The sequence below is a fragment of the Mus pahari genome, chromosome 1 (assembly GCF_900095145.1).
Source record: "Mus pahari chromosome 1, PAHARI_EIJ_v1.1, whole genome shotgun sequence".
NCBI classification, from domain to species: Eukaryota; Metazoa; Chordata; class Mammalia; order Rodentia; family Muridae; genus Mus; species Mus pahari.
In genome coordinates this window covers 8,972,365-8,986,475 of record NC_034590.1, presented here as the reverse complement: position 1 = coordinate 8,986,475, position 14,111 = coordinate 8,972,365, and positions in this window count along the sequence as shown.

The following is a 14,111-nucleotide window of genomic DNA, read 5'->3' as shown; positions in this document are numbered from 1 at the left end:
GCTTTGAATGGTTTTTCCCCGACCTGCAGTATTTCCAGACTGTTGGAAGTCCTGTCTAGATCCTTGTGTCCTAAGGCTCAAGGGACCTTCCAATTCCAAGAAAGATGCCTAAAGGCACAGATAAACTGGGCACGATGAGATAGCCACCTCATTGTCCCCTGCATCCTCTGCCGATTACCAACCTCGTCTTTAGTCTTCAAGCTCCCCACCAGGCTCGGCTTTACTACTTAGTAACTCCACCTGCCTCTGGCTGTCACTTATGAGCCAGGCGCCTCACAGATCCAGGTGTGGGAAGAGTGAAGGTTTATCCTGCCTCCCCCTCCTATCTTGTTCTCCATAAAGGAACTGCACTACGTGATCTGATAAAAAAAAATAAGATAACTTTGGTTTGATTGCTTCATACGTGTGTGAAACTGTCCTTACAACACGTTTCCTCACCCCTCTGCACAGCTCCGACTCTTGACCTCCCCAGTCTCTCTCAACCTCCTTGCTGTGGTGAGGTTTATGGCTGCACCACTTTGTGCTCCCAGTGGGTTTTACATGCACACCTGTGCAGGAGCTATCTCAGATCCACAAATGGAGAACACACACACACACACACACACACACACATACATGCAGGCACACACGCCAGTTAATTTTAAAATGCCTTGGCTGATTCAAATTCTGGGCACTCCTAAACCTTCCCCTGCCACCCCAGGCCCAATTGGGAAAGTGACCAGAGGCCACATACCCAGAAACTCACATTGCAGGTTGGCTTTATCTCCTGCAGCTACTGCGTCCCCTTCTTCTCCCCCGACCCCAGTCCCTGACCAGGTGTTCTACCCAAGCAACTTTAAGTGTCCCAGTCAATGACTGTTGCCAATTGGGGACAAGAACGTTCAGCATCTGAACATACAGATTTAAAGCATTAGCACCAATCTCTAATATATCCTCTTCTATAATTATTACTGATATGATGCGACATGCCCTGGTGTGTGTGTGTGTGTGTGTGTGTGTGTGTGTGTGTGTGTGTGTGTGTGTGTGTTTTCTAAGGAATCCATCCAGTGCTGCTGTCATGTACATGTGTTTAGAGCTGACCCTTTAGGACTGGATTGGATAGCAGGTTTGGGGGGAAGTAACTCTTGTGTCTCTCAGCAGCCACCGACTGCCTGCAGCTCTTCACCTGGGTGTGAACCTCATGAAGTGAATTTGACTCTGAACCATCAGTGCTGTAAGGAGACTTACACAATCAGGCGGTGGGAGAGCATCCCCCCACCAAGGCTGCAGACCCGACCAAGCAAATGTTAGGGGAGGGGGATAAACTATGGCTTCTACATGGCCAGCATTCAGACTAGAGCCCATGAAGGGGCTTGCAAACCCTGCATGGGTAGAGGGGACCCTAAATGTCACCTCTGCTGACAGGTCTTGTAAAGACTCACTTCCCCCACAAGTGGTCTTAAGGTCTGTGTTGGATGCTGTCATTGAGGGACAGCTCACTTCTCACCTCCCTCAAAGGCAGTACCAGGCTGAAAGTCCAAGCACTCTCTTGATCTAAATGCATGTCTACAGCCTTAAAGCTCCTCCCCTTGGAATTCTCTGGACTCTTTTTTCTACCCCTTCCTGCCCCAGAAGTTCTTTCATGGAAATCCGGCAATCATAACCCCCTATGCACTGCCTAGTTGGGTCAATTTGATGCAGGCTAGAGTCATCTTCATCTGAGAGGAGAGAATCTCAACTGAGGAAACGCCTCCATAAGGTCGGGCTGTAGCCAAGCTTGTAGGACATTTTCTTAATGAGTGCTTTAAGGGCTGGGAGTGTAGATGCATACTTAAAATCCCAGGACACCGCAGGCTGACTCGGAAGAACCATGAGTTCAAGATCACCCTGGGTTGTATAGGGAGCCTGTGTTTCAGAAAGAAAATGAGGAGGCAAGAGAAATGGCTCAGCACTTAAAGGCGCTTAATGCTCTTCCAGAGGACCCCACTCAGTTCCCAGCACTCAGATGATGTAATTCCAGTTCCCAGGAATCCAGTGCCCTCTTGTAGCCTCACCAGGAACTGCATGCATGTGGTAAACAAGCACAGGCAGACAAAACATTCAGACACATAAAGTAAAATTATGTCTTTTTAAAGTTATTTTTTAAAAAAATAAAAACAGGGAAATAAAGAAATCCATTTTAAGATGCTGTGGATGATAGCAAAGCCCAGCCCTTTCCCTTCCCTTCCTCTCACAAGGGCCTGCCTCACCCCAGCATCATGGACCAGCAAAGAAACCCATTAGCTCCTGGTAAATTAAGAGCATGCCAGCATCCATATACAGAGTAGGGGGACAGTCTGTGGCTTCAGAGAGGAGTGTGTAAGTAAACATGAAACCTACGGTATTGAGGTTGATCAATATAGGCCACCCATCGCTAACTGTCTGTCACCCAGCTTTTTTGTTTCTGGGAGTCACATAGTGGATGACAGTCACAGACTTTGATGGATTCTGACACAGACGAGAAGTCTGGCTTCTCAAGACCAGAGAAGCAAAAGAGGGAGAGACAGTGAAGTTAGCAGACAGGGATGGGCTCATGGCATCTCTGACAGGTCAAGCTAAGGAGGAAAATTAGAAAGGAAAGTCACTCGGCCACCATGTGTGCTGGAGTTGGCTGGGACAGCTGGAAGAAATATCACCCAGCCAGATCCCTGGCCTGGATTGTGATACATGCATGCAGAGGGTTATCAATAACCCTGCATGATTAATGCTAATGATTTATGTTAATTTTGCCATAAGCTTTATTTGTGCTCGGTGTTGAGTTTAAAGATGTCAAATCATTTCTTAGGAGGGTGTTAGAGATTTTTAAAAGCCAAATCTGAACTATAAGGGCTGACATTCCATATATCACGGCTCCACACTCTTTGAGTCCAGGGTCACCATTCCCTCTTGTAATTGCCTCTCGTCCAGCAATGAGTTCTTGGAACAAGGCCCCACGTGGGAGTCTGGGTGGCTGCAGGAGCAGGAGCATGCAGGGTCCCTTCTTTGGTTGGAGAAACTCACAGACTTCAGAGCATTCAAGAAAGCTGCAGATGGCTGATGGCCCTACAACCCCTCTACATACAAATGAGGTGACATCCCCACGACAGGCTTGCCCGGTGTTATCCTGGGGTCGGGGGAGAGGTACATGATAGTCACACCTCTTCTGCAGCCTTAATTTCCCTTCTGTAAAATTAGGGTTAAGGGAGAGTGTCAGCTTACCTCACAAGAAAGCTGGGAGGTTCAAATTTTGTCCCTCCACAGAAAAGCTTTGTTCTCCATAACGCTCCCCCTAAATACACACTAGATAGTATTCCTGGGGGTGTTTTGAGCACGAGTTACTTCCACAGAATGCAGTCATGGGGGCTAGGAGCAGAAAACAGGTCTGATCTTCAGGTTGTCAGCTTATCTGTTACTTCGGGTTACCCTGTTCCTACCCTGCCCCTGGTTGGTGGTCCCAGAAGCCCCTTAGATGCCACCTTTCCTCACCTTTCATGAACCAACTCTGGGGTGGCTAACCCTATGTTATGTGTCAGCGTCTGCAAAGCGTGAGAACAGTGGGGGAGAAGCATCAACTTGAACCTAGCTAACACTAAAGCCCAACGCTGAACCCACTTACCTGACATAGCATCTACCTACGTGTGTGCCCACCTTGAAGAGCATCTCCGACAGGCAGATACCGAAACAATAAAAAGAGAGTTGGCTTGATGCAGTCACTAACATGTAGTACCCTAAATATATCTGGGAATTGGAGAGGCCCTGGGAACACAAGCCTTGTATGTCTGCCCTGGATGTCTCTCACTCCTGGCACAGAGCCCCATTGGTTCTATCTAGAGTCTGGGAGTGTCCCCAGACTCCCTGATTTGGCTTTTGTAATCAGAGTTCCAGCAGCGTTGCCACCTGTAAATCAGTCACCTTCTTTCCATTCTCCCCAACAAAGTCCAGATCCAAGCCTGAAACCCAACCCACAATGCGAGTCCTTCCCATCCTCCCTTTCATAGCTGTTGCATCTCTTGCTAGAAATCTATTATCTGTAGCTTAAAATCAACCATTTCTCTATGGGTTTTGGACCAAAGGGAAATATTCTATCTGCTTTCTTGGTTTCCTGGGATGGAGTTCCACAGAAACCAGCGTGGTCCAGGCTGTACAGCGCACACCTGTCAAAACATATGGTCCCTGCCATTTATCAACTAATCTGTTCCAAGAACAGATAGGCAGTATCAGCAATCTGGTATTGATCTGTACAGGTCCCTGCTATTGTTCATCCCTGCATCCCAAATGGCAGCAGGAATTAATGAAAGAGACTAAACAGTGCAGAGCAGTCACTCAGCCCCACAACTTTGTTGGCTCTTCTCATTAAGTTGGGCAAAGTTTCCACCGTAAACTCAGAAGCTCTATTAAGAGAGGTGAGCCCAAGCCAACCCTCTCTTCCCTCTGTGGTCCCGCTGCTGGCTTCTCTGGGCTGGACTCAGTGATGCTACAGATTCCTTCAAAGGCCATGGTAGTAGCATGATAATGGCATGTGAGGACTCGTGTGGTCTCTCCCAGAGTCTGGATGGAAAGATACTTTCTTCTAAATATCCCCCCCTTTGTAGTTGTGCTTAAGTCACTAATGTCTTGGATGCGTGGGTGAGTGGATGAATGTATGCGTGGATGGATACGTGGAGGGAAGAGTATATGGGTAGATGCATACATGGATTGACAGATGAAGAAAGAGATGAATAGGTGCACCCATGATGGATGGATTCGTGCATGCATGGATGGGTGCATGGATAGAGAAATGGGTGATTGAATAAACGAGTGCATACACGGATGATGGATAGAGGAGGAGATAAATGCATACGTGCATGGAGTGGTGGATGGATGATGAATGGTTGGGTGAGTGGATGCATGCACGCATGCACATATGGATAGATGCATGCATGTGTGCACAGGTGGATATGAAGATGGATACATTTAAAGATTAGAGGATGGATGGATGGGGTGGATGGATAGATAAACACTAGATGGTTCTGAACCAACAGAGATGAGAAGTCATGAGAACACCATTCTCATGGCCATGAACCCACAGTGATGCATCCTGACGGTGGACAGCCTAGAGACAGCATCTCATTCTCTAGTCATGATAGCCAGGAATTTTCTCACCATGATAGAACAACAGGAGCCACTAAGCTGCAGTGGATGAAGACTCATCTTCCATCCCACAAAGTCAGCCTCAAACACCGGACCTCACAGAGGGGAAATAAAATGTACTCAGTGCCTAGAACAAACAAGGCTCCAGTCTCCTGAATCCCCAGAGTACACACCCTAACCCTGCCTGCTGGAAGTCTCAAGGCTACAGTGGGGCCAAACCACAGGGCTAGGTAAGTCTCTGACTGAGGCTGACATCAGTGACAGAAAACCCTGCTCCTCTCAGAATGGCCCCTTGCTACGCTGCCTGAACTGCCTGCAAAAAATAGCAGCAGCCAGTGTGTCCACTCACACTGGGACCATGTGCTCCTCCTATGTGGGAGGCTTCCACCTTGGCATGGAAGAAATTTCAGCAGGGAACAGGTCAAGAATGGAGTGTTCTGCTTAGCTTGAGCTGGACATGGAAGGCTATTCACCCCCATCAATGAGATGAAGCAGGGACACGGTGTGTTACAAGCATGGGCTCGCTCAGCTGACCAGGGCCTCCAGAGGGGCAGGATACATTTCCAGTCTTCAAAAAAGCACAGACCAAGGGGGTCAGGCCAGGCCAGCCAGGCATATGACATGCCATTCTCCAAGGACAGATGGCAAAGTGCCCATGTCCCTTCCTCAGAAGTCAACCTGAGTATGAGAGCTGTCCCCCTCCACCTCTGCCTCAGTCCCTCCAGCATCACCTGCACACTGGCCCTCCTCCAGGGCCAGATCACACACATGCACTGTCAGAGAGGTGAGGGCAGCAGACACTTGAGCTTTCCATGGAAGATAACATGTGGATGCGAGGGAACGGGCAAAGCACCGAGATGTAGTCTGTGAAGCCTGCATTTGTCATGTTTCTGTTGCTGTGATAAAAATCCCATGGCCAAAAATTAACCAGAAAGAAAAAAAAGAAAATGAAAATGAAAAAGAGTTTATTTTGGCTTATGTTTCCAGAGAGATGGAGTCCATTAATGATGGGGACCTAGAAGTGTCAACAAGCAACCAGAGCAGGGAGCCAACTGATCACATTTTCATCTACACAGAGGAGACAGAGCAAACAGGAAGAGGGGTGAGGCTATAATTCCTCAAAGCTTTCCTAGTAATATATTTCCTCCAGAAGACTCTACTTCCTAAAGGTGTCATAAGCTTCCCCCAAACAGCGCCATCGCCTAGAGACCAACTGTTTAAATACATGTGCCTATGGGAGACATTTATCCTTCAACCCGCCACATTCCCCATCTCTGTGGTGTGTGTAGGATTTTAGCTTTTAGCATACTCCCCAAAGGTGCAGGTGCTGGAAGCTCTGTCTCCAGCGTGCTCATAATAAGAGGGTAGGACCTTTAAGAGGCATGGCCCAGTGAGAGCTGGCTAAATCCTTAGGGAGCTGCCTTTAGATGGGCATGGGTAGTTTTTAAGGAAACTGAGTTACGTCTCAGAACAGAGCAACAGAAATGGACTTCATAACACCCCTTACTCTCTGAGTTCCCTGACACCTCATGGCTCCCCACAAACATCCTCCTATCACTATGGGATATAGCCAAGGCGGCCCTTATCAGAAACTATGACATTGAGGAAACCTGATCTTGGACATTTGGCTTCTAATACTGTGAGGGAAACACACACACTCTGAAGTACCAGCCGTATGTATTTCGTTATAGCTATGGAAAGCAGACTATCACACACACACACACACACACACACACACACACACACACACACACTTACTTCTGAGTTCCCAGATAATTGCTTGATGTTCACCAGTGAGTAGGGCAGAAGCTGAGAACAGAACTTGTCTATTTGATATGGTGTTGGCAGATCTTTGCACTGACAAAAGAACATATCTATACACAGCCCAGAGCTAACCACGAGAACTCTGTGGGAACTGCCCCGCCCCTACTGTCCACAACTATTATTCAGGTAGAAATGAAGTGTTCAAAAAGAAACCGGGCTCTGCTGGGACCTAAAAAGGCACAAATCAGAATCACACCTTGTCCCATTACCACAGAAAATCCGCAAAGCTCCCAGAGTGTGCTGGAGGGAAACAGGCTTAGAGGGCATAGAGGGGCCTCCAGCAGACGATGACATGGGCAGGAAGCAGCTGTTGCAAGGAGAAAGTTGAGGGCCATTTTAAAAGAACTCCTGTTGTGTTCCAAGAAATGGCCTCAGACCCGAGTAGCAGGCTCTGTAACACTGTCGCTTGGTGTCCTAGTTAGCACTTGGAGCACAGCTCTGCACATGAGGACCTACTGGGCAGGGCCAGCCATGATTGCGCTGGGAGCTTAGGATGGGAAGATGAGCCACAGCGGCACCACTCAATGTTCAGGACAAAGCCATTAAGCCCAGTCCCCACACAGTCGTCAGCCACTGTGGGTTGACACAGCACAGAATTCTGGGAAGCCAATCAGCACAGCCCACTAGGCAGCTGCTGACGTCACCCTTTAAGCAGGGGCCCTGGAAATGGGGCAAACCTACAGGCTCTGACACCAGAGGGACTCTGCTGGAACATGGGCGGCTTGGGACAGAGCTGACTCTGAGCTCAGCATTAGACGGATGATGCTCTGCCCAGTCTCTGCATGCCTGCTTTGCCTCTGAAGCCACCACATCCCTTTATCGTCCTGCACCCAGGTGCTCTCGACCTTGGGGAATGCTGTGCCAGGCTTTCTTGTCTAGGTCAGCTCCAAGAAACCTCACAGAGAAGCAGCTGGGAACCCCAAGACCCCGGAGTGGTGATGTTAACCCACTCTGATGAGACCACACCCTGAAGTTCCTTGAGTAAATTAGATGTCTGCTCCCTTGAATTCTTCTCAGGACAATGAACACCAAGGTCTCCACCCTGTCTTCCCTCCATGGGCATAAGCAACTTCATTTTGACATCATCGGCAAGCTAGCTGGGAACATCTGCTCTAGGGTGACAAGATAGGTCTCTCTCATTCATATTCATTCTCTCTCTCTCTCTCTCTCTCTCTCTCTCTCTCTCTCTCTCTCTCTCTCTCACCAGTACATCATCAGATGCTCAAGGAAAGAAGCAGAGACAGGGGCTAAGGGACATATGGAGTGGTCAGGGGTGTGGAGAGGGGACACACGGAGTAAGAAGAAGGAAAACAAGTCAAGTTCCTCTCACTATGGACCTCAGAATACAGCGGTGAGAGCTGAGCTCAACCCTCACAACCAACAAGACACACAAAGCCCAGCCCCCAGGAACATCGAGTTAGAATGTCTCCCGCATATCAACCCCAACACCCTTTCCTGAAAGTTATGGATTAAATATAAAAATGTCTCTCCAAAGTCCATGTGTTCCAGGTTCAAGACTTGGTTGGATCTTAAGTTCTCTGATGTCAATGATTACCACTGAGGGAGGGGGGAGGAGGGAGGAAGGAGAGAAAGAAGGAGGAGGGAGGGGAAAAGGGAGGGAGAGAGGGAAGGAGGGATAAAGGGAGGGAGGGAGGGAGGGAGGGAGGGAGGGAGGGAAGAGGTGAGCTCACACTGGAGGAAGAGATGCCCTAGAAAAGGACAGGGAGAGCTGTACATTGTCCCAGCCTCTTTCCTGCCTCTCTTCCTGCTTCCTGGCTGTCAGGAGGTAAGTGGCTATGCCCCGACACACCCATTCTGCTACACCCTGCCTCCAGCTGACACCATGATCAAACTAGACCATTTCTCTTCAAGTCCCTTAGGTAACTTTTCCCCATGCACCTTGTCACCTTGACAGAGAACTGACAGACACACTGAATTTCCACATCTCCTGCCCAGAGCTCAGCCATGGTTCTACCCTTTCCCTCGGCCTCCCCATCCCCCACCCCAACTCTCCCCCACCTCTGGCTCTCAGATAAGCATGGATGTGGATGTGGGGAGCTGTGCCTTGGCAGAAGGTCTGGCACTCCAGTGGCTGAGGGTGCAGGGAGGTGGACTTCCATACCCTCTGAGCGCTCCACCATTTTAGGTACAAAGAAGGTTACTCCTTGCCAACTGGGACATGTCACACTGCCTAGCCTCAGACTGGCCCAACACCCATGTTGACCCATCAGAGGACGCTGACATGCCGCCCAGACTGTTTTAAGTCTCATCCCTTCTGAGGGCCACAGCTAAGGCTACCCTGCAGGTCCATGTTGCAGGAGAGAGCAGAGTGAACTCAGCAGTCTGTGTATGCCAGCCACGTACCAATTCTTTTTCACGTTATAAGTCAACATTTAAAAATCAGAAGACGTTTTGGGGCTGTTTAGTTTTGTTTGAGACTTCTCACTCTGTAGCCCAGGCTAACCTCAAGTTTATGATCTTCCTGCCTCAGCCTCTTAAGTGCCGCCTTACAGACGTGCACCACAACCACGCCCAGCTATTTCTCTCTTTGTTTTGAAGTTTGCAGGACACAACGGCTCCCGAACAATAGGGGAGGAAATAACCTGCTCACGGACCTTCCACAGAGGTCACAAGCTTTTAGACTGACGCCTACAGGTGTCTTCTTTGCAGTGCCAGCATGGGTCTCGGATACAGACTGAGAGGCACTGTAGCAAGCCCCACCTTCCAGAAACCTTGAGGAATCGCTTCTGTGCAGATATTCTCCAGCACATCATCAGCTTACCCTGAAACCAGCTGAATCTGGCTAACTTGAAGAACAAAATTATTAGAGACAAGCATACAGGAGCCCCCCTTAGGAAGGATCCCAGAGCCCACCTTTTCCCTAGCAGCCTTATCCGAGCACATTCCCCACTGGAGGACAGCAACGCAAAGAGAGTGTAGAAATCCAGTAAACAAAGAGGATTAAAAACAAGAAAGCCAAGCTTCCAATCTGCCCTTTGCACGTCCACAGCCACCGTTCGCTGGGCTTCTGTGGGAGCAACACCGATCTGCTCATTTCTATTACACAGAACATTAACGAGACACAGCGCTGACCCTCGATTGCCAGGAACCAGGTAAATGACTGGGAGGGGAAGGGGCCGAGAAATGGCAAGCACTTCACGTGGCAGGACTTGAAGGGGAATTCATTGACTGTAAAGATGATGAGTGTAGGTGCATTGAGGGAAAAAACATAATTTTTCATTGGTGTACAGCAGCAGAGCTGGAAGAAACACAAATACCACAGTAGCTCCATTAGGTCTGTGACAAGAAACAGTGTTCCCATCCACTCCCTAAACTGTTTCTGATTCGTTCTCACCTGCACTGCATGCAGGCCGATCCTTACATCATGCTGCCGGGAAGTGGCAGGACTTAACATGCATTTATTTCTTAATGATACTTTCTTGTATTATAATAGAGTCGTGGCAGCCGTTACAGACAGGCTCTTAAAAAGGCACCTAAGTACAGTTATTAAATTGCATATTTCTTAAAGATTTATTTATTTATAAGAGTAAGCTGTAGCTGTCTTCAGACACATTCAGACACCTCGGATGATTGTGAGCCACCATGTGGTTGCTGGGAATTGAACTCAGGACCTCTAGAAGAGCAGTCGGTGCTCTTAACCACTGAGCCATCTCTCCAGCCCTAAATTGCATATTTTTAAGGAAGGAATTTGGAGCACCTACAAGTGGAAAGGTGCATGCAGGGCAGAATGGGCAGGAAGTGAAGCTGAAGAAGCAGGTGACTTTAGGGCCCCTACCTGGTACTCAATTATCCTGTGAAAGCTGAACCTTGAGAGGGGATGGGGCAGTGTCACCAGAGGCTGCTTTTGCTTTCTCCTCCTCCTCCTCCTCCTCCTCCTCCTCCTCTTCCTCCTAGTCCTCCTCCTCCTCCTCTTCCTCTTCCTCTTTGCTGACACCTTGTACCAGCACCTGCACATGCCATCTATACTATGGAGGGCAGAATTGGTTACCCATGTGTCTAGCGGTGCCTAGTAGCAAGCGGATGATTGTAAGTAGCATATTTATTTACCTTTTCACTTTGGTCATCAGGCTATTACCACACCCCCAGAGACAACCCCAGAGTTGGGGGCTACAGGAACCACTCCTGGATAGCATTCTGTACTTATTTTGTTTGTTTGGGACAGCGTCTCATGCAGTCCAGAGTGGCCTTCTAGTCTCAATGTGGCTGAGGATGGATTTGAACTCCCGATCCTTCTACCTCTACCTACAAATCCTGGGATGATAAGCCTGCACCGCCATGCCAGACTCTGGTATAAACACTTGATCCTGCAATATTCTGAGGCTCTAAAAATGGGCAGTTACCACGATTATAGTCATATTGGTCATCCAATTTCAGATGTGGAGTTAGGTACCTGAGGAGGGCCTGGCCTTACTTAGAAAGCTCTGGCCTCCCGTGGGATCACCTCACAGGACACTAGTCTGAAAACGTACAGTGGAAAGAAGAAAGCAAACATGGGGATGCCTGGGAAGCAAACAAGGAGGGCTTCTCGGAGAAGGAGGCACTTCAATCATAGAAATTTCACAGCGGCATGGTGCCAAAACGAGCAGGTGGGAATCAGGAATGTGACTTGGAAGCAAAGCAGTTGCTTGACACACACGAGGCCCTCGGTTTCCATCCCAGGCTCGGCAAAATAAAAATGAGTGAGCAGAGCAGGATGTCCTTGGGATCATCTGAGGCAGCCGGAGCCTATGAGTGCATGGAAAGGAAACGGGTTCCAAAGTTGACAGAGAGCGGTAAGCAAGCCAGGGAGGAAGTAAAGAAGGCTTGACTCTAAAGCTCTGAGCTCAGAAAATGCAAGTAGGATGGAGAGAAAGGAAGAAACTGGGTGCCCTCTCCATTTATTTGGAGAGGCATCAGTATGGTTAGGAGAGGCCAGTTTGCAAGCAGCAGTGCGATCCTAGTCATGTGACCTCTGGGGCCAGTTAAGTAAAAATGCAGCAGATCTCCATGAGAGCTTTGTGCTGGGCAGCTATGACGATCCACTCCGTATAGGTCTATTGGCTGAGAACCAGCTCGGGGAGATGAGGAATCTACACTTTTCAGAGAAAGCAAAGGTCCTGGAAGAGAAGTCAGTCACCCCCGCAGCACACGAGACTCCATAGCGCATGCGTGTTCTGATGAGCAACAACCAGGGTTACATGGAATAGAGGGTCTACCAGCAAACACTGACTCCCAATCCTGTGGCAGTCTGGACCAGAAGATCCTGGAACTCTGCTCCGTGATCTTTAGCATTTACAGACAGAAGAATTAGCAGAAGGAAAGAACAAGGGACAAAAGGCAGGTAGGCAGCCAAGCATAGCAGTGCAAGCCGCCTCTCATCCCAGCATCTTGGAAAGCTGAGGCAGTGGTAGCTCAATTTCAAAGCCAGCATGGGCAAAGTACTGAGATTTTGGTCTCAAAAGGAAGTGTTTTTAGGGAGCTCAGTGGCAGAGCCCCTGCCTAGAATCCCCCTGTGAGGAGCTGGGGGTGTGGCTCAGTGGTGGAGCCCCTGCCTAGAATCCCCCAGTGAGGGGCTGGGGGCGTGGCTCAGTGGTAGAACCCCTGCCTAGAATCCCCCAGTGAGGGGCTGGGGGCGTGGCTCAGTGGTAGAGCCCCTGCCTAGAATCCCCCAGTGAGGGGCTGGGAGGGGTTGGTTCAGGGATACACTGGAGGTTCTAAATTCAATCTTCAGTACAAAAGCATATTGGCCTCTTCTAAATAAAGTCACTTACCTTAGACAAGTTCAAACAGATTGAATTTCTCTATCTTGATGAGTACAATTTGCCCATTATGTCTGGGCTATTAGGTTTTAATTTCTATACTTTTAATTTAGCAGTATAGAACTTTAGCAAAAGCAACCCCATTTTGGTTTACCCTGTTGTAAACCGAGACAGACGCTCAGTCCAACCTGTCGGTCTCTTCTAGAATTGATTTAACAAATCTCAGCTTCACAGGCTCGTAGAACCAATGACAACATCCCCCCGCCCCGCCCCCACCAGCAGCCATTTGGGGATAACCAACATGCTTCTTTTGCTCGCACTTAGCATCACCATTACAAAAAGTAAGAACAGAAAACCCACAAGCAGATTCAAAATGAAAAGATGGCAGAGAAATTAATTAATTAATTAATTAAACCTCAAGTGATTTGGTAGAAATGTTTTATAATTTTGGGATGCGGACGGATTTACAAAATATTATTCTAAAGCTACATCTGCTACCCAAACTGTCACCATCATCTGCCCTTCTCTCAGGCTGAAGACAGCTCAGTTTTCAAGGCTCCTTTGTTAAAAACACAGACAAATCTTGGGGATGGAGAGATGGTCTAGTGATTTAGAGCATTTGCCACCCTTACAGCCGACGTGGGCTGAATTCTCAGCACCCACATCAGACAGTTCACAATTGTCTGTAATTCCAGCTCAGGGACCTGATGCCCCCGTCTGGCTTCTGTGGTCACTACATGCATATGGTACACATTCAGACAAGCAGGCACACACGTGCATCTAAATGGAAATAAATAAAAATTTTAAGAGATTCAGACCTTTTTAAAGAGTAGAGTTATACACACACACACACACACACACACTTATATAGCATGTCCGTGCAGTATATATGTATAAAATACTTGACTGTTCTGTGCTGAATCCCTATGAATAATTTAATGTGAGATGTATGCTTTGAAAGCAATCGGCTGCATTCCATGGCCAAGAGCTGGATCAGAGCTAGAGAGTCAGCCATCCAGCATTGTTATATATGTCCAGAAGCCACCATAAATTCACTGCAAAAGGCAAGATCCCTGGTTTCTGAGAGCAGAGGGTCACTAGAAACAAATCAAGAGGGCACGGCTTTATTTAATTGAGAACTAAATATCTCTGCAATTGTTTTCTCTCTCCCAAGGAAGGTCATTTTGCTGCGTGAGCATGTCAGCACCTCCTGGGTGGCTCTGTCCCTGAGCAGATCCAGATTCCCCATCTGCATTGCGGGTTCCCTCTTCTGCACCACAAGAACACAAGCTGCCAAGCCAACATTTGGATTTCCAACATCCTTCCCCACACCCCCGAGCCCATCTCGCTTCCTCTCCCCGCAAGTCAGGTACTCAGAGGCCCCACTCATTAGCCACGGAG